General features: G+C 48.9%; 1 protein-coding gene across 1 annotated transcript in view; it reads right to left on the reverse strand.

Moving 5' to 3' along the window:
• The window catches only part of ANKH (ANKH inorganic pyrophosphate transport regulator), a 132,726-nt gene that overhangs the window by 110,656 nt on the left and 790 nt on the right, over positions 1–21,280 (reverse strand). The window lies entirely within an intron of this gene.

Below are 21,280 nucleotides of genomic sequence, written 5' to 3' on the forward strand. Positions count from 1 at the left end.
CCCCCCCCCCGCAAAAACTTTTTGTACTGGAGAAAATGCAATACTGAGCTCAAATGGTACCAGTTGGGCACACAGTGAAACGCAGAATTCTGTCTCCATTTGTCTGTCCCCATGGGCTTTGGGATTAAGTTTTACTTACATTTTTTTCAATGCTGTGTGCTCCCCATGGCATGATTCCAGTCCAGTAGCTATTGTGCAGTGGCAAATGGCAGTAAGATGCACAGTTTGTGGCCCCGCTGGTGGACCTCCTGATGGCACTTGGGTTTCGGCCACTGTGTGATGGGCCACTGGCCTGATCCATCCAGCGTGGCTTTCCCTGCTGCTGTTGTTTTGAGTCCTCAGGAGACCCTGCACTCCCATCTCCAGTGCCAGAGTACAGTGTCTTTTCTTTTTAACAAAAGCAACTTCACACAGCAAGGTGATCAAAGCCAACCAGTGGACTGAATGATCCTGTTGCCATGGAACGGGCCTACAACCTCCACCCCCAGCCACATACTAATGTCTGCCAGGTACTGGACAATCCTCTTGTTTTTTGCAGTCCCAAGAAAAAAGGTTGTGAAACCCCCTACCTGACTTATGGGTCAAGCTCAGAGAGACGGGCCAAACGTTGTGCCAACCTGCTTCAAAAAGGATATTGCGCAAGGACTAAAAATGTGGATGGGGCACCACTTTAGCCAATAATTCTGCAAAGCCCTAAGGCAATATTTGCTTCTAGCTAGCTTCCCTCTTTAACCATCTAGCTTGCTGCTTTGCTGTCGACTTAGGAAAGCTCCCTAAATACATTGCAAGGGCTGAGGTATCTCCCCAATTAAATTAAGCGACAGGAAACCCTCCGCCTTTCAGCTCAAAAGAGGCTCTCATTCATCATTTTGTTTTCAGTTCTGCTCAATGTTGACTTTTAATTGGCCAGAGAGACCTGGTTTGGTTGCAGAAAGATAAGGACAAAGATCAGAGCCTCTCAAAAGCGTTGAAACAAACTGTTATGCTACAGAGATTCTTTTTCTTAAAAAAATAATCAGCTGGGTAAGAGGCTAAGTACATCAGGAGCGGCCGTGCAGGGAGCGGCGCAGCCAACTGTGACTCCAGAAGTTTCAGCAGCCCTCTCTATCTCAAGCAGCTTTCCTTACTAATGTGAGAGCGGCCCAGCCAACCGGGTGATGGGAAGAGGAAACCTGGAACAGGTATCTGAAAATATAGATAACTAATGTGGGTTATCTGCAGCTGGGATTACAGGCCACTCAGCCAACAGCACTTTACCTTACCCCGACCGCCTCTTCTCCTCTGCCAAGCAGCACTGGATGAGGCCCGTTTGCAAGCATTGCCCCCCCCTCCAAGCGCCAGGCAGAGCTGCAGGAGCTGCTGGTCTGGAGCCCCACCTGTGGGGGAGCTGCTGAGGACGAGAGGTCAACAGAGGGAGAACAAGCCACAAACCCCTCTCCTTCTGCCCTCAAATGCTCTGGCAGCCAAAAAGGGGGGGGGGGGAGTCAGTGTACAATACAAGGAACAGCAAAGAACACACCACTGACTGGAAATAAATGCACAAGCAAAATAGCAGGTATATAATCATCATATAAGCATAAGAGCAAGTATAATAAGAATCAATTGGCCAAGGTGCAATAATAAAGCATAATAGATAGAAGCAAACATCAGAGTCCAAATTGAAGTGTAAGTCATCAAATTTTCTGAGCCATAAAACGCCGACTCTTAATCCTCCTTGACTGACCATTCTGGCTTCGTATATATGCCAGCTCTTGAGATTGGGTCCCATTACAGCCATGCTTGAATAAGAATAATTCGAAACGCGGCATCAGGCATCCGGATTATGCGTCAGCGTTTGATGATTTACACTTCAATTTGGACTCTGATATTTGCTTCTATTTTGGAGTAGACACATGGAAAGACTGTAGACTGTGCTTCTATTATGCTTTATTATTGCACCTTGGCCAATTGATTCTTATTATACTTGCCGTTATGCTTATATGATTATTATATACTTGCTATTTTGCTTGTGCATTTATTTTCAGTCAGTGGTGTGTTCTTCGCCATTCCTAAAATGCTCTGGGGCAAATTGCCCCTTCCTGACGCAGCTATGCCAAGCTGAACAGGCAGCTGGCCAGCTAACGTGTCATTCCAGCCACAGATAACACGTCTGTCTAATCTATCTTTTCAGATACCTGTGCCAGGTGGCCCCTGGCCACCATCGTGTTGTCCCCTCCATCTCTTTAGCTGCTGGCCTCCAGAAGCAGCACCAGCTCTCTGACACAGACTGCCTTGGGCCCCCTCGGATCCCACCCGGCCTCATACAGAAGGAAATCACACGACTCGCTCTTCCCCGGGGGGCCCCCAGCCTTGTGTTCCCCTGACCCCCTCCTCCTCAGTTCTGACTGCCCCCCACTCTATGGAGAGGGAGCCCCCCCCCCGGGTGACACGATGACGAGCGTGGAACTAGGACTGGGGGAGGACTGGGTTTGAACACCTGTGCTACCATGCAGGAGACCAGGGCCGCTTCCACACGGGGACTTCTTCCCCGCCAGGGACACAAAGAGCTACAGATTTAAAGGAGCGTGCCCACACATGGTCACGCTCCCCCAGAGCACAACTCCTGGTCCCACTCCCCCCCCCCCTCAGCCAGATCAAAGAAAGCCCTGCTTAGATCCAGTTCAAAGGGGAAACGGCAGGGTGCCTGGTGTGTGTGGGGGATCCATGTGGACATTCTCCCAGCAGCCACTATATGGGGAGGGGGAGAAGCAAAATACCACCTTCACCAGCAGAACTAAGCCCATCGTTCCCTCCAACAGCCCCTGTGGCCATTTAAAGTGTCGTCCCCCCCAATGTGATGTAGCCGTACACTGCAGATCTGCTGGGAAAGGGAGAGGGTAGGAGGGCAGCGGCTGCAGCGAGGGGCACCAGAACAGGCTGTGTCGATAGGCCGCCCCCACCCGCCCCTACGGCACCTGCTCCTGCCCCCCTGGGGAGGGCCCGTCTTCATGCCCCTTGTGGAAGGAGCCGGGCTGGGGTGACCTTCAGCTGGTTATGCTTTCTAACCCTTATCTGCCCCACAGAACTGTCATGGAGTCAAAATGGGAGGGGGGGCAGAAATGCCGTCCTGGGCTCCTGTGAAGAAAACTGGAATAAAAATCATGTTGATATGAGGAACTATATTGATAAGGAAAGCCACCAGGGAGAAGCGTGTTGTTCTGATCTGTGGTACCACTTTTTTTCAACTTGACAGTGTGGAATAATCTGAACACGCAACTGAATTCAGACCAAGCCAACATATTTATACATCATTCAGGGCACACTGGGGGACGTTCAGCAAATCTTTTCAACAATCCATACAGCCCTCTTGCATTTGCCCCTGTACCCCAAGTTAAGCAGTGGAAACCAAACCACAGCACACACACACTCGGGCCCCAATCGAATCGAATCAAGCTACTGCAAAAGCAAAACCACCATACACACAATTTGGGGAGGAAATCTGAGCGCTTTCATGGGGCATTGCTTGATTTGCTCTTTCAGGTCAAGTAGAATATGGAAATCTCAAGACTGTGAGTTGCAGCTTGCACGTGCAGTCTGTATGCATGCTGACTGAATGCATGGGGAGGGAAACTGTGCACCGGGATGCTGGCCTGGACCCGCACCTGTATGGGTGGAGCTGCGCCCGGCCCCCCACCTGAGTAGACACAGCTCCTCCACATGTACTTTTGATGCTCAAGAAGTGTGGTGGCCAGGAAACTCATTCCTGCAAAATCCCTCTCTACATGTTCAGTCAACATGCAGGTTAGGCTTGCCAAGTCCCCCCGGGGGGCGGGGAAACCCCCACCCGAGAGGCCCGTTACCCGCCGGTGGCGGATCGGGCCCCAGGGGGAACCCCACCCTCAAAGCACGTGACATGCCCGGCGTCAGCACGTCACCCAGAAGTGACGCAATCACGTCGGGCACGTTGGGGGCGCCCCGCACAATCATCCGAGGGAAACGAGACTGGACTCCCCTGCTCTGCAACAGGTAAGGACTTGGCGACCCTAATGCAGGTGGGTTGTGTACATACTTCTGGGGGAGACACTTCTGGGTAGCAGTGTGTGTGAGAACAAGATCTTGGGGTACAGTCAGTGTGATGCAGTGACAGAAAAGGCTAATGTGATCTTGGGGTGTATCAACAAGAGGCATAGCATCCAAATCACAAGATGTCGTAGTCCCGCTGTACACTGCATTGGTCAGGCCGCACCTGGAGTCCTGTGTGCAGTTCTGGAGGCCTCAGTTCCAAAAGGGATGTGGGCAGAATGGAGCGGGTGCAGAGGAGAGCGATGAGGATGATTGGGGGGCCTGGAGACCAAGAAGCCCTGTGAAGAAAGGCTGAGGGACTTCTTGGGAATGTTCAGTCTGGAGAAGAGGAGGTTGAGGGGGGACATGCTTGCTTTCTTTGAGTATTCGAAGGGCTGTCACTTAGAGGAGGGCAGGGAGCTGTTCCTGTGGGCAGCAGAGGAGAGGACTCACAAGAATAGTTTTAAATTAAGGGTGGGAAGATACCGGCTGGATATTAGGAAACCCTTTTTGACAGTGAGAGTCGTGCAACAGTGGAATCAGCTGCCTCGGGAGGTTTTGAGCTCCCCCTCCCTGGTAGTCTTTAAGCAGTGGTTGGACAAAGACTTGTCAGGGATGCTCTAGGCTGGTCCTGCATTGAGTCCGGGGTTGGATTAGATGGCCTGCAGGGCCCCTTCCATGATTCTGTTATTCTACAGGACAACAGTAGGTATGAAACACAGTGATTACTATGACTACTAATGAGACCACCTCTGAAGTGGCCAGATTCTGTGCTGAGTCTTTGTCCATAAGAAAGCAGTGCTGATACAAACAACCACAAGCTTTATGCAAAATTAATTGGTGCCTAGAAATCACACAGGAAGAACACCCCGTAAAGTGACCACTGAAGTGAAACTGGGCTAAGGGGGGTGGACGGCAGAACTGGCAATGAAGGAATGTTCCAAAATGAAGACTATCATCCAACTGGAGTCTTATTTGTTCAGCTGGGTTGATTTATTCCATGGCACACCTCCAGCCTTACAAACAAGATTCCCAGGTCTCTCATCCAGGCAGTGACCAACCGAGGCCCACTACTTACCTCCAGGAGAGGGTCAAGTGGAGACTCATGGGGGCCGTTGCAAGGAAGAATCACTGGGCAGACATAAAACCTCCCCTCTTACCAGTGTTCCCCTGCAAATGCACCCTGCATCTAGGGAAATGGGATTGGGACCACGCATTCGCTTATAGGAAATACAGTCTAATCTGGAGTCCTCTTGAGTTTCTGAAGGACTACCAATGAGTAAAGGTAAAGGTTTCCCTTGTTCGAAAGCCAGTCGAATCCAACTCTAGGGATGCGGTGCTCATCTCCATTTCCAAGCCAAAGAGACAGCACAGTCCAGAGACATATCCGCAGTCATGTGGCCGGCATGATTAGACGCCGAGGTGCACTGAACGCCGTTACCTTCCCACCAAAGCGGTACCTATTTATCTACTTGCAATTTCTTGCTTTTGAACTGCTAGGTTGGCAGGAGCTGGGGCCAGAGAGGGGAGCTCACTCCGTCATGCGGCACACTCGGGTCTCGAACTACCGACCTTCCGTGCTGCAGTTCAGCGTCTTAAATCAGTGATAACAACATTGACTGTCACAATAAACCAGCAGGGTTAGAGAATGACAGTGTTTAGATCTGAGTGTTCTGCCCTCCCCACTACTCCCATTTGATACAGCGCAAAATGTTCACCAATTGAAGGGTCTACAGTTTCTATAGTGACAAAAATGTCCGCCTGTCATGATCTGGGCTGTGCCACCAGAGGCCTACTAAGCCCTGGGAGCCTGGCTAGCAATAAGGGAGGCTGGGCCTACAAACCCCAGAAGGCCTTGGGAAGTTCTGGCGCCGATTTTGACCAATAGGGAAGAAGAGGGCTGGGGACTATAAGAACTGGTTCAAGAAGAAAAGCTTCTTCTTCCCAGGGAACAGGGCCAGAAGAGAAGGTGCTGTGGGGAAGAAGGCCACTTGAGATAGTGAGCTAGGGACAGTAGATATTTAGATGCGTTAGGGCATTTGATTTATTTTCTTTTTACCCAGTTATTGTTATTATTCTGCACCTCGTTTGTTTGACCTCCCATAAAATAAACTATTTTCATTGTTCACTCTGCCTGATCCTCACGCCTATATTTCAGCCAAAAGGGGGGTCTGAAGGTCTTAGGAGGGTGCTCTGAGCCTTCTCCAGTGATCCTAAATCCAGAGTGGTGGCAGCGTCAGGTGACACCCCACCTGAGCCGTGACACCGCCCTACAGACTATCATTAAAACTCCCCTCTGTAGCTGGATGGTTAGCCACCTACTTTAGGACCCAAGAAGATCAAAAGTCACAGCCCTTTATATTCAAGGGCCAATTGCCATCAACATAAACAGGTCAGAGAACAGCTGAAAAGCCCTGATGGAGAGGAGACCAGGGATCCCTCTGAGCCAGTGTTTTGTTTCCAGATAATTCTGGGAGCTCATACACAGGGCACAAAAGCTGCAGCTCGCCCGTTCTCTGTTTTAGGCCTCTGTTATTCAGAGACATGCAGACTGTGTCATGGAGGTTTCCTTTAGCTATCATGCAAACAGTCATTAATCCTTCATACATTTGACTTTGGCTTTTCATTAAAGCCATCCAAGTTAGCTGCACACATCCAAATACATTACATGCAAGGAGTATAATGGCTCTGCCCCCCAGAGTTGAGGCAGCTGGCATAAACGGAGCTTTTTTCCGGTGGTGGCATCTTACCTGTGGCATCCCCTTCCTCTCGAGGCTCGCCTGGGCACCAACCCAACTCTTTGTTATGTGCCAGGCCAACACATTTATAGTTATCCAGGCTTTTCACTAAAGCATTTGATCTTTTTAAAAAAAAAATCCCCAGTCTGCTTCTATCTTGATGATCACCGTAAAGTCTGCTGAATGTTTTATGCTCTTTTTACGGTTTGTTAATTTTAAGTATTTTAATGCTTTTATAATTTTATCATGTTTTACTTTGTGACTTGTCTCTGGAGAGGCAGAATATATTTTTCTAAAAATATACTATTTCACTGTAAAATCCCAAATCTATCAATGTCCCAAGCAGTGTTCCCTCTAAGCTGAGTTAGTGTGAGCTAGCTCATAGTTTTTTAGCCTCCAGCTCACACATTTTCGTCTTCGCTCAGGAAGGATGGCTCCAAAGCAAACCATTTTATGCCATAGCCAAGTCGCTTGCTCACAACTTTAATGCCAACAGCTCACAAAGTAGAATTTTTGCTCACAAGACTCCACAGCTTAGAGGGAACATTGGTCCCAAGCTGGCCTAGTGCAGTTGTGTTGAAGCCAGGCCAACAGCCTGGTCTGATTACAGAAAAGGTGTCTACAACATAAGATCATGACTAAGAGCACAACCAAGTGCTCACGAGGAGACAAAAATGGCATTTCTGGAAAAGGAGAGATCGAGGCCAGCCCAGAAACAAGTGAGAAAAGGTGAACCCACCGTGAACTGGGCCAGCTCCTAATGTCCACAGAACTTCAGCTCAGTTTACATGGTTCACAGCAGTCTCTTTTTCTGTCCTTGGCCTAATTTATGTTGTGTCACCCCCCCCCCCCAATGTTATCAGAATACACTGCAACAGACTGTAACATTACAGTTCAGCATGTATAAGTGGGCCAAAGGAAATGTAATCTAGTGACCTAGTTGCACATTAACAAAAAGTCTCATTTCACTACTTCAAAGGATAAGATGACAAGAAACCCATAACTCCTCAAAGAGTTGCAACGAGACCCAGCAAAGTGCATTACCTTATTCCAGGTAACCCAAAAAATAATAATAATCCTTCCCTAGCTCTGATCTGTCAACAGGGCTCTGCAAGTGATGTGCGTTAGAACATCCCTCTGGCTGACAGAGACTTCGGTTTCCCAAAGGGCAAGGATTCCCATTCTGCTATCCAAATTAAAGCTGGGGGAACATTTCACTTACAGCCCCAATGGCCTGCTTTTGAATGTGTCGGAATAAGAATTATACTTTATCGGAGGAGCCCTCCCCTCCACCTCTGCATGAGTCAATGATCTCGGAATGCCTTCTGATGAGGAGGAAAACCCAGAAAAGATGTTCATACAGAGTTCTCAACCTCTCCATACTGAGGGTGACTGAATGGCCCAACCATTCTCAGCTCATAGTTCCCTCTAAACTGTGCTAAGGGGCGCTGGCACACAAAATGTTAACAGGCAGCTCGGGGGTTTCACAAGACATTTTTCCCCTCCATTGGAAACAATGGAGGATGGGGGCACCTCCTTCTGGAGCCCATAGAATTGGACCCCCTGGTCCAATCTTTTTGAAACTTGGGAGGGGGTTTGAAGAGAGGAAACAAAAACTATGCTGCTAATTTGGTGTTTCTACCTTTAAAAAAACACCCAAGGAGCCCTAGATACCCCCACATTGATTCTCTATTATAGCCTACTAGCAGTAAAGCCCGTTGTGAAAGCAATACAACAGAATCTAGAAAGAGGCTCTGGGGGAGTGCTCTGGCTTTGGGCAAACAGTGTCAATTTGCTGTGGTGACCTCAGCAGGGTATAATGACAGAGTCCACTGTTTTCTCCAGAGGAACTGATCTCTGCTACCTGAAGACCAGTTGTAATTGTGAGTGATCTGTAGCCCTCACCTGGAGATTGGCAGCAATTGTTACCCAGGACAAAGTGGCTGGTTTGGAGGGTGTAGTCTATGGCATTCTACCTGTCTGAGGTCCCACCCCTCTGCAAACCCCACCCTCTCCAGGCTCCACCCCTCAAATCCCCAGGAATTTGTCAGCATGTAGTTGGCAACCCCATCTCCTTCCCAGCTAACCATCAACCTACCATTATCTGCCCCTTTGACTTCAGCTGACTTCTGCCCTCCCTTCTGCAGAGCAGTTGTAATTCTGAGTGCTCTCCAGCCCTCACCTGGAGATTGGCAACAATGGTTCCCTATGTGGGACTGACTGGTTTGGAGGGTGGAGTCTATGGCAGTGTACCTGTCTGAGGTCCCACCCCTCCTCAAACCTCACCCTCTTCAGGCTCCATCCCTCAAAGCTCCAGGAATTTCCCATCTGGAGTTGGCAACCCTATCAGGACTGGCCCCAATGTGTTTTCTCCCAAAGGCCAAAGTAGGTGACAGGACCAAGCTTAGTTGCCTACCAACAGGCACTGAGGGGAATGTAGGGTTGCCAGCTCTAAGGAGGGAAATACCTGGAGGTTTGGGGGGTGGATTCTGTAGAGGGCAGCATTGGGCGGAGCGGAAGGACTCAGCAGGTATAATGTCATAGGGTCTACCCTCCAAAGCATCCATTTTCTCCAGGGGAACTGATCTCTGTCATCTGGAGATCAATTGTAACAGTGGGAGATCTCCAGGTCCCACCTGGAGATTGGCAACCCTAGGGGAAAGTCAGCTGCACAGCAGGGGGTTGAAGAGAATGGTTTGATGGCTGCTGGGCCAAGATTGGCAACAATAGTTCCCCAGGAGCAAATAGCTGGGTTGGAGGGTGGAGTCTATGGCACTGTAACCTGTCTGAGGTCCCCATCTCCCCAGGCAGCTTTTAAAACATGATCCTGGGACCTACACACCACCAGACATTCCAACTGCCTTGCGGGGGGGGGAGTATGAGGTGTGGAATGGAGTGAAGTCCAATCAGCTTCCATATGCAAAAGACCTTGAAGGTTCCATATGCAACTGACATTCCAACTGCCTTGCGGGGAGGGGGGTGAGTTTGAGGTGTGGAATGCAGTGAAGTCCAATCAGCTTCCATATGCAAAAGACCTTGAAACACTGGGTGGGACTGCACAAAGCAGCCAGTCAACCCAGCCAGCGTCTTCTGACTGACAGTTCAAGCGTCCATACACTAAAGGAGTGCATTTTAGAACTTTGGCACCCACTACTCAATTATATATAAGGAGAGAGGAGAGATGGGGCCTATTTATAATGGTCCCCATAGGCTACAATGGAGCTGGAAAAATGATATTTTTTTTGCACAGCCCTATTATGTTTTTCAGTATGATTTTTGAGCTGCCTTGAGTCACAGGGAAAAGTAGTTTGGGCAGGTTGATAGCATTTAAGCAACTTCCTGGTTGTTAGGTTAGGCAGGGTTCTGACAGTGATTATTCCTCCTCTGTTATACTTGACCTGTAATGCTGGTTGTCTTATTTAACAAAAAAAAACAAAGTAGAGTGTAAGAGATTCTCCGCCTCCTAAATGCTGGTGTATTTTCTAAGGCTCAGCACAGGGCGATGATCTGAGTCCAGGTCTACCAAGATAGTGGACTGGGGTGGGTAGGCCTATTTTCTGGAGGCCAGGTCTACCAATACAGTAGAAAGGGGTGGGTAGACTTGTTCTCTAGAGGCTCCACTGCCAATGTAGTGGACGGGGGTGGGTAGACCTGTTCTCCGGAGGCCAGGTCTACCAATATAGTGTAAAGGGGTGGGTAGACCTGTTCTCTGGAGGACTGGTTTACCAATACAATGGAAAGGGGTGGGTGAAATTTCACTTAATTCTGTTTTCTCTTATAATGTTTAAATTATTCTTGTAATTTTAATTATAATTTAAAAGAATTTATTCTGAGATTTTTTACAAGGTTATGGAAGTAATCTTCTAAAAAAAAATTTACATGACAGTTAAATGGAGACTTGCTCACAACTTTAATGCTCCTAACCAGGGGTCATTTCGTAGAAAAAGAGGTGCAGGAGCTCATTAGCATAGCTCATTAGCATAAATTATTTGCATATGCCACACCCCCTGGCATCACCGGAAGTGTGTCAGAAGGCAACACCCACCACTCAGGCTCCACTGGACTGTTTTGGATTGCTAGCTATTGGGGGGGGGGGAACGTGCAGATCTGCCCTCACGGAGGAGGGAGAGCTTGTACCTGAATAACACTTGGTCTTGAAGGTGCCACTGAACTGTTTTGGATGGGGGGCTCTGCAACTTACCTGGCTGCTTCTTGCTCTGACTGAGGGCTGTTGGGAGCAGGGGGTGGGGCTTATTGCATGTGCCCGCCCCCTGGGCTCTTTACTGCCGGAGCTCCGTTCCTGTGCGCTCCTGCAGGAAATGACCCCTGCTACTAACTCTTTTTGCCCAAGAGGTAGAAATTTTGCTCACAACACTGTGAAGCTTAGAGGAAACACTGCATGTAGTAACAGGAGTGCACAGGCACGCCTCAGCAGAGGGTAGTTCCGGCAGGACAAAGCCAAAGTTGGCTAACAGGTAAAGAATACGAAAAGCCCCCTCAGTGTGTGAGAACCATTTGCCACCAATCTAAACTGGGCCGTGACCCTCATCAAAGAGAAAACATTCTGCCTTGCCCATTTTACCCCATTCTTACCCGGTTTATCTCTAACGTCCACACTTCCCCTCCCTCCACTCATATCTACCCACAAGCACATCTAGGTTTTAAGGCTGCAGTCTCACACTTGCTCAGCAGTGAGTCCCAGCAAATTCAATGAGACTTCCTTTGGAATAAACATGTTAAGGATCTTATGGCCTGGAGCACAAGGGACAGAAAGCGCCTGTGAAGGAGACAGAGAAGCCCTGCAGGTGCTGGACGGGCCCCAACGAAAACTTAGAACCACCGTCAACATTTTTGTGCTTCCAGCACACGAGGCTCTCCCATGTACCACGCTCCCCTCACAACCACCTTTGGCTGAGACAGTCACCAGACACCACCTTCTGAACTGACCTGCGCCACTCAGACGGGGGACAGGGCCTAGATCAAAAGAAGAAGTAGAAGAAGATGCCATCAAGCCACAACAGCTGGCTAACGGCAACTCTACCCAACAAGGCATTCCAAGCGAGGGACCTGCAGAGGCAGTTTGCCATTGTCTTCTTCTATGTCGCAACCACAATCTTCCTTGTTAGTACAAAGTTTGAGTCCAGTGACACCCTTAAGACCAACTCAGTTTTATTCTGGGTATAAGCTTTTGAGAGCATGCAAAACTTGGTTGGTCTTGAAGGTGTCCCCGCTGGACTCAAACTTTGTTCTGCTGCTTCACACCAGCATGGCAAACCCCCCTGGATCTGTCTTCCTTGTTGTTCTCCAAGCCAAGTACTAACCCCGGCCAGCCCTGCTTAGCTTCCAAAGCTCTGATGAGCTCAAAATAAGCTGGGCTATTCAGGCTGGAAAGACCTGACAAAATGAATAGGGACCTTGAGGAAGCTACAAGGAATCCGAAGGTAAGCCATCAGTGAAGCACCCACTTCAAAAATTGCCATGTGACTGTTTTACTCACTAACTCCGAACAGCTATTTGAACAGACCTTCACAAGGTTGCCCTTAAGAAAGCAACAAAAGAGACCCTAACTTGGCAAATTTTCATTTTGGTTCTGAGAGCCGAGGCCACCATAACTAGCACAATTCCACCCTCTGCTTTACGCTCTTCTCAGTGGCTGCTCCACCTCTCCAAGACCTTCCCAAATGCCCAGTCTCACAGTCTTCCCCGTTGCTGCCTATGCCTGCAATGGTTACTCAGATTATTCAGAGTAACTAAAAACCAACTATGTGGATTTGCCTATTCAAACCTTCCAGCTGCCATTCACTGTAGCCAAACCATCGATAAATATTACTGCAGAGAGCTCACATTTTTCAATATGTATTTATGAACCAAAATCTAATATTTCAGCAGCTACTGGATTAGTTCCAGAAAGCCTTCCTGAAAATTGTTCCAAACTGGCGCAACTCAACTGGAAAAGGTCCCAACATTTTATTAACACTTCTTTTCAGGCTCTGTTTGACATTAGATGGCTTAGGAGGACTCAACGGAGACCTTTCTCAATCATGACCTTCACTGGTCCCATCGGCTTTCATACTGTGACATCACAAGCCATCAACCACTGACAGCATAATAAAAATATACACCTGGGTGCTCTCTTTATGATGACAGATACAAAGCAGATTAGGAGATATCTTTGCTAGGACATCTAGTAGGAAAAGCATAAAAGCTTTGGCTTCAGCAGAGAACCCTTCATTGGTGGTGGAAAGTGCCATCAGGCCACAGCTAACCTATGACAACCACGTAGAGTTTCCAAGGCAAGAGACATTCAGTGGTGGTTGGCCATTGCCTGCCCCCGCGTCATGACCCTGGACTTTCTTGGTGGTCTCGCATCCAAGTACTAACCAAGGCTGACCTTGCTTAGCTTCTGAGATCTGGCGAGATCACGGTAGCCGGGGCCTTTCATTAGCCAGAAGGAAACCACCGTATCCCATGCCTCTTTCTGAAATAGTCCCATCCACTTTCAACAGGTTTTCTTTCCAAATGAACACCCTTAGGAGTGCCACCTTAATCTCCTTAGGTAGAAAAGCATTCATAATTATCTTAAGATGGTGTCCTAAATGTTACAGATACTTAACAAGGTGCGTTTTAGGGTGGTGGTTCCTAACCTCCCCTCTACTGTTGTCCAGCAGGTATGCAACGTTATCATCAGTCAGGGTTCCCTCTAAGCTGAGTTAGTGTGAGCTAGCTCACAGTTTTTTGAGCCTCCAGCTCACGTATTTTTGTCTTAGCTCAGGAAGGGATGGCTCCAGAGCAAACTAATTTATGCAGCGGCCAAATTGCTTGCTCACAACTTTAATGTCAGTAGCTCACAAAGTAGAATTTTTGCTCACAGGACTCCACAGCTTAGAGGGAATATTGCCATCAGCCCCCCCCCCCAGCTAGACACACAAAAAAAAAGGACAGAAAAACACAGCTTCACACAGGGCAGCTTTATTTATATAGATCTACTGATAATATGCGCAAAGAGGACTGCCCCAGTCGTTGGGCAAAAACAACAAAAGTACTCATCCAATCCACCCATCACACTTAAATACGTACTGAGGTTCCAGGAGAAAGAAACCACAGGGGGCAATGTGAGAGCCACAAAACGGAGGCATTCTCCAAAAAGCACCAATTTTTATTTGAGCCCAGTGGGCACTCTTCGGGAAACCCCATTTCCCCTTTAGCTTTTCTTCCTTAAATCACATCAAATCAGACAGAGGAGTATTGGATTCAGGAGTTTTTTGCTCTGTGCTCTACGGAGATTCCTTTTGATTCCTGTTTCTGCGTGCCACTTTTTGAAGGGTCCATCGGAAAGCTCTGGGACCTTATCCTCAGGGCAGAATGACCAGTCTAACAGAGTCCCCCCCCCCCCCCGTTGGCTGCCAGAAGTCATGCAGGAGGAGGAGCAGGAGAAACAAGTTGCAACTGACTCATGCCAACCCCTTCCACGGGGCGTTTCAAGCGTGAGATGAGCAGAGGTGATTTGCCACCGCCTTCCTCCATACAGCAACCCCAGTCTTCCTTGGCAGTCTCTCATCCAAGTACTAACTTGGCAACCCAAGCACTTACCTGCTTGTTAAAACTGGGCTAAATTGGGCTGCCAGCGCCTAAAAACCCAAATGGTCCTTAGTAACGACTGCCCAGTAGTTTCTGGGCAGGGTAGTGGAGCGGGTGGTGGCAACACAGCTCCAGGCATTTTTGGAGAATGCTAATATCCTGCATCCTTTCCAGTCCAGTTCTTGTCCTGCCCATGGAACCAAGACCATGTTGGTAGATGATCTCCAGGGACATCTGGATCAAGGCAGATCAGCACTGCTGATTCTCCTTGATCTGTCAGCAGCGTTTGATACGGTCGACCATGAGTTGTTGACCCACCACCTCGCCGATGTGGGGATACACAGACTAGCCTTACAGTGGCTGGCCTCCTTTCTCCAAAGTCGGAGGCAGAGGGTGGCGCTGGGAGGGAAGTTGTCTCAGCGACACCCACTGGGGTGTGGGGTGCTGCAGGGCATGGTCCTCTCTCCAATGCTATTCAATCTCTATATGCGCCCCCTTGCCCAGATGATGGGCTGGGCTGTCACCACTACGCTGATGACACCCAGCTCTACCTGCTAACTGACGGCAACCCGGAATCTGTCCCCAAACATCTGGACAGGGAATTACAGGCCATGGCTGGTTGGTTACAGCAGAGCGGACTGAAGTTGTATCCATCGAAGACGGAGGTCCTGCACCTGGGCTGTGGGGAGCTGGGTTGGGCATCGGGCTCTCAGCCTTTGGCGGGGCCCAGCTGGTGCCGGCGCCGAAGGTAAAGAGCCTGGGAGTGTTCCTGGATACGTCGTTGTCTATGGAGGCCCAGGTCACGGCCACAGCCAGATCAGCCTTTGTCCATCAGAGGCAGGTCAGGCAGCTGGCCCCGTATCTCGCCCCTCATGAACCCGGCTGCAGTGACCCATGTAATGGTCCCTTCCAGGCTAGATTATTGTAATTCTCTCTACATGGGGCTGCCCTTGACTCTGCTCTGGAAATTGCAGCTGGTGCAGAACACAGTGGCACGGGTACTGATGTTCCTGCCTGTGTGGGCCCACATCTGCCTGGTGCTGCGCAAACTGCACTGGCTGCCTATTAAATACTGAATCCATTTCAAGGCGCCGGTTCTTGCCTTGAAAGCCCTCTACGGCCCAGGGCCGGCATATCTTCGAGACCGCCTCTCCCCATATCAGTCCCGGAGGGCAGTGTGCTCTTTGAATCGACATCCGGTGATGGTCCCTGGCCCCGGGGACATCTGACTTGCCTCAACGAGGGCCAGGGCTTCTTCGGTCCTGGCCCCTGCCTGGTGGAATGAGCTCCCGTCAGAAATCAGGGCCCCGCGAGGGCTTTCACAGTTCTGCAGGGCCTGCGAGACGGAGCTCTTCCACCAGGCCTTCAACTGAAGCAGCGGGTATCCAATTCAATCTGGCCTCCCCCTTCCTCTTATGTGTCTGTTGAGGTATACTGTATTTTAAAGTATTAGTGTTTTACTTATTTCATTGTATTTATTGCATGTATGTTGTTATTCTGTTTTTATGATTGTAAATCTGCACTCAGCAGATTATTATAGGATGGAACCCGCCCTGAACCTGCTTTGCGGCGAGGGCGGGATATAAATGGAAGGAAATAAAGAAATAAATGCCCCTCCATTTGCTCCCCCAGAAAACGCTGAATAACCCCACAAGAGCTGCAGACCCCCCCACCCCCCAGGGCGCCAAGTTCAGATAACTAAAGGGATATGCTATTGTCTGGGATGGCCATAATACCCTTCTGTACCACCCAGCATGATCTGCAATGTCTGGCATTGATGGTGGGAACCATGTGGATGAAGCTGGCTCGCCTCCTGCCTCGTGCAGTGCCATACTCTGCCCCGTGAGATCAGTTTTCTTCACTTTCCCTCCTCAGGATCCAAATGGGTCATTTAGTCAGGGCAAAAGCAGGCTGATGTTAAAGCCTCCCAAAAACCCAATGGATTCATCAGACCACACAGCTATTCAAACCAGCCATCAGCACTTCAGATTTGCAACTTGGGAAGCAGTCCCCGGCAGATTTACTCAGGAAAAGCCTCACGTGATTCACTGGGACCTACTCCCAGGTCTGCAACCCCCATAATCATCTAGGTTGCCTTTTTTTCCCCTTACATAGTTACAAACCACCAATCCATGAAAGCATTACCCCTTGGGGGGAAACTCCCAAAGATTATTACAGCAAGCAGTGAAAAGCGGAACCACAGTAAAACTGAAACAAAACAGGAATCCAGCAGCATTTGAAAGACTATCGACACTTATTCCAGCACGCGCTTCCATGAGTCACAACTTACTTCTTCAGAGGCAACAGGAAAATGGAAAAATGTTTTCCACGTGTTACCCAGAAAATGACAGAAGGGCCGGAGGGGGGAGGGAAAGGAGTGGAGCTGGAAGGAAAATGTATACGGTTTTGGACCCCAAATAGAGAAAAAATGCTCCTGGGGCTGTAATAAAAGTGTATTTATTCCCAAGACTTTTGACACTTTCCTCTAGGAATTGGTAGGCAAGCTGCGATGACAGCCTGGTCTATTTTCTTTTCTCCAGTGATGAACGGGCCATGCTGATAGATAAGCCTCCTGTGGAATGCTTGATACAGGATAACACCATTTGGTGTGACATTAGGAAGACTGCCACCAGTTACAAAAAGAAATAAGGGTTGCCAATACAGATGTTAATGTGACCCAAAGAGATGCTAATATCAGCAAAAGCACAACACAAATGGTACTTCTTTGTCCATATAATGTCATCTCCCTTTTCCCACACATGGCAACTGCTACTACAACTGCCCGCATGAAACTCCACTAAACTTCAGTGGAGATACCAGGGATGGGACTATAGGCAGCATGCGTGTAAAACACACATTCTACCCTGGAGTTAAAATCCTACCTCAATGCCTGTGAAAGGGTAAAGGTAAAGGTTCCCTTGCTCAAAAGCCAGTCGAGTCCGACTCTAGGGTTGCGGTGCTCACCTCCGTTTCAAAGCCGAAGAGTCAGCGCTGTCTGAAGACATTTCCATGGTCATGTGGCCGGCATGACTAAACGCCAAGGCACACGGAACGCTGTTACCTTCCCACCGAAGTGGCACCTACTTATCTACTTGCAATTTCTTGCTTTCGAACTGCTAGGTTGGCAGGAGCTGGAGCCAGAGATGGGAGCTCACTCCGTCATGCGGCACACTCGGGTCTCGAACTACTTTGGGGATACCTAACTCCTGCCTCCCATTAAACTAAAATGTAGTATTTCCATAGTTGTTCAGCAGCAATAAACTTATTTTTCCACCATAAAGTGTGACAATGGCAACCAGTTTAGATGGCTTCAAAAACGATTAGAGATGCAGGATAGGTGACTCAATGGCTTCACCATGATTCCTAAACACAACTTCCATATTCAGTTTGACAATCAGATACTGGGGAGAAACAACCAACTCTTCCCTTCATCCCCTGCTTGTGACCCTGGAGGCACCTGGCTGCGGAGACTGGGAACAGAGCACCAGAGCAGGATTAACCTCGGTCAGCAAGCCACAGGCCAGCAAAGCCATTTTTCACATGATGACCCGCCTAACAAGGAAAACAGACAATGTCCACCCAACCAGCGATGCCTAACTCTCTCCTCCAGAAGTCTTCATGCTACATTCCACAGTGCTGGTGGAGACAGAAAACAGCCAACTCATCGGCTCCTTCCTCAATCCACAGTGCCTTTGCAGACGGGAGGAGCAACCTGTGTTTACCATTTTAGGCCCTAGTTGTTGACTTATTTACTTTCAAGATGGTTATAAAGATACTTTCCTATCCAGCACTACTTTGACTTTACCTGCTGTTATCTTGACTTTCATGAATCAATCCCTAGGGAAACAGAATCCTTCAGCTTAGGAAAGTTCCAATGTGGCCTGGTCTAAAAAAGCTATTGAAACAAGTATGTACTGAAGATCTCGTTGCTGTTCTACTTCTCCATTTACAACTCAGATGTGGCCAATTGTGGAAAGACCATTTGTCTGTACTAATATATATTTTTTTGCATTGTTCATAGTATCAGTGGATGGAGTGCCTTGCATTTGCAAATACGCTTTGCTCCTTTTACTCCTGTGTAGGGATGTGCACTTGGTTTGTCCGAACCGAATGCACCCCCAAAAATGGCCCATTAGGACCCCTTTCGGGCTGCTGCAGGCCGATTCAGATTCTCTGATCTGAATCGGCTTGCCGCCGAATTGCCCCATTATATCCTATGGGCCATTGAAGTCAATGGCGAAAACATAGAGTATATTCTGGGGCTGGAGGGGAGGGGGTTTGAGGGAGAGGCTCCCAGACTAGCTGCTGGAACCTCTCACAGACTAGCTGCTGGAACCTCTCCCCAAGATACCCTCCATGTTTCAGGAACTTTGGACCAGGGGGTCCAATTCTACAGGCCCCTAAATAGGTTGCCCCCACCATAGAGAACAATGGAGGGGATAGGGGCAACCTGTTTGGGGGCCCGTAGCATTGGATCCCCTGTTCCAATGTCCTTCAAACTTGGTTGGTATCTTGGGGAGAGGCTCCAGCAGCTACCCTGTGAGTTTGGAGCCTCTCCCTCCAGCCCCCTCCCCTCTAGCCCCCAGAATATACCGTATGTTTTCGCCATTGACTTCAATGGCCCATAGGATATAATGGGGCTGAAACTGACATTCGGCTGGCAGAAAGACTCCTGAATCCGCTGGTACTGCCGAAATTGACATGCAGGAGTCTTTATGCCGGCTGAAATTGATTCTGCCCAATTCCGTGGATTCCGAATGGGCTGATTTATTTTTTTTGCACACCCCTACTCTCGTGAAACTTACTATTCCAAGGTATTCTGTTATCTTGAACCACATATTCGAAACATAGCTGGTTATTATGCTGCTTTTAATACGTATTCGATTTTGGTTTTGCTTCTGTTGTTGGGCTATTGGTTGACCAATGCCAATACTGTCTACTCTGATTTGCAACAGCTCTCTGGGATTTCAGATCCTGGAGATCTTTCACACGACCTCCTACCAGATCCTTTTAACTAGAGATGCCAAGGATCAAATATGGGAATTCAGCCATGGCATCCACCCCACCCCCTGCGGAGGTTTAAGAGAATAAGTCAAATTAATACAGTTATATTTCCACAGGTGCGTATGTTGCTGTAAAAGTAAGCATTTTGAGAACCGGCGTAAAACATTGTCCCCCATTGCCTTGAGACACACAGCAGAATTCAACCCATTGTTCATTGGGACTTTGTCCTCTGGGAATGAACAAGTTGAAAAAGAAATCTTGGGTTGTTGGTCATTACGAGTCCCCCAGGTAACCAACACGCATACACATTTGAGGCACGTGGCGTGAAGAGGAGGCCTCAAAGGAGTTGGGGAAGGAAGAAATGCACTTCCGTAACCAGGCCTGTATGCAGATCACTTATCGTGAGGTCAGTTGTTTTATTATGTTTTTAGGAGTGTGGATGCAAGAGGCATTCAGTCCTGCCAGCAGAGCAATGAGATGTGCATTCATTATATTTATTTGATTTGATTTGTACCCCCCCCCCCGCCCTCCCTGCCGAAGCACACAATTGTACTGGGGAAGGCTAAAAGTTTAAAGAACCACATACGACGATCCTGTGAAAGAAGTCTGTCCGAGGATCCAGAGACTCCTATTGTGGGGCTACCTCTTCTAAGAGGAAATGATCACTCAGTGCCACAACGACATATTCCAACCCTGCATGGGGATTTCAAGGCCAGAGACAAGGGGAGGTGGTCTGCCATTGCCTGCTTCTGTGTATCAACCCTGGGCTTCCATGGTGGTCTCCCATCCAAGGACTAACCTGGGCTGACCCTGCTTAGCTCCCAAGCGCTGACAAACATGGGCTAGTCAGGGCCATTGAAATTGTAAAGGGCAAATACTCAGCACCAGTTTGAGTCCAGTCAGGCACCTTGAAGACCAACAAAGTTTAATTCTGGGTATGAGCTCTCATGCACAAGGCACACGGCTTTGTTGGCCTGACAGGTCAACTGGACTCCGACTTTGTCCTACGGCTTCAGACCAACACGGCCGCCCCCACCTGGACCGATCAGCACTAATCTAGCTACACTTCAGCGCTACCATTTCTTAGTCACATTTGGGCTGGTAAATGGATGGATCCTGCCTGTCTTTGCTTTATCCCTCTGCTAGGTGAAGAAAGGATGCTAATCCATAGTAGTGATGGAGTTTAGAAGATACAGGGGTAGTCACGGCCCAGAACTGATTCGAGCATGTTGCTTAAAAAAGGAGGCTGGGAACCAGAAGTCCGAATCAACCTCATTCTTAAGGTTCTTCCCCCCCCCCCCACATACACACCCCTTTTCTTGAACGAACTGGGCAGCTGACCCTCAGCCCCTCAGTGGGTCCTGGCCGGCTGCAGGGAATGGCCCTTGCAGAGCACCTACGCAGCTTTTGCTGCAGCCCACGGAGTATCATCATCATCATCATCGCCTCCTTCAGCCTCAGGCCCACAGAGGCTGTGCCCGGCCTGCGACACTGTCCCTAACAGGCGAAGGGCCCAGGACACTCAGCAGCACAGGAGGAACAACAACGCCTGAATCCAGACAGGCTCTTAGCAGATCTCACACCAAATGCACAAAGAGGCACCTCACTGATAACGTAGGGGCAAAACCTGGATGTCCCGTAAAGCGCTGGCCCCGGAGGGAGCAGCAAGGCCCTTCCCTTCCCAGTGCCCTTGGTGACCTGCTTGTTTTCAAACATTGACTTGTGGCACACGGTGCATTCTTAGGCACATATCTAAGAATCACTTAGGTGCACAAGTATATGAAAAAGGTTCATTGGATGGATTCAATATATATATATATGGATTCAATAGATGGATACATACACATACATACACACACACATACTGGGAGCAGAGCACACCCACCCTGCCTTTTCCAAGTAGATTATGTGTGTGTGGG

Source organism: Gekko japonicus, unplaced genomic scaffold (genome assembly GCF_001447785.1).
Source record: "Gekko japonicus isolate JY-2015 unplaced genomic scaffold, Gekko_japonicus_V1.1 scaffold502, whole genome shotgun sequence".
NCBI classification, from domain to species: Eukaryota; Metazoa; Chordata; class Lepidosauria; order Squamata; family Gekkonidae; genus Gekko; species Gekko japonicus.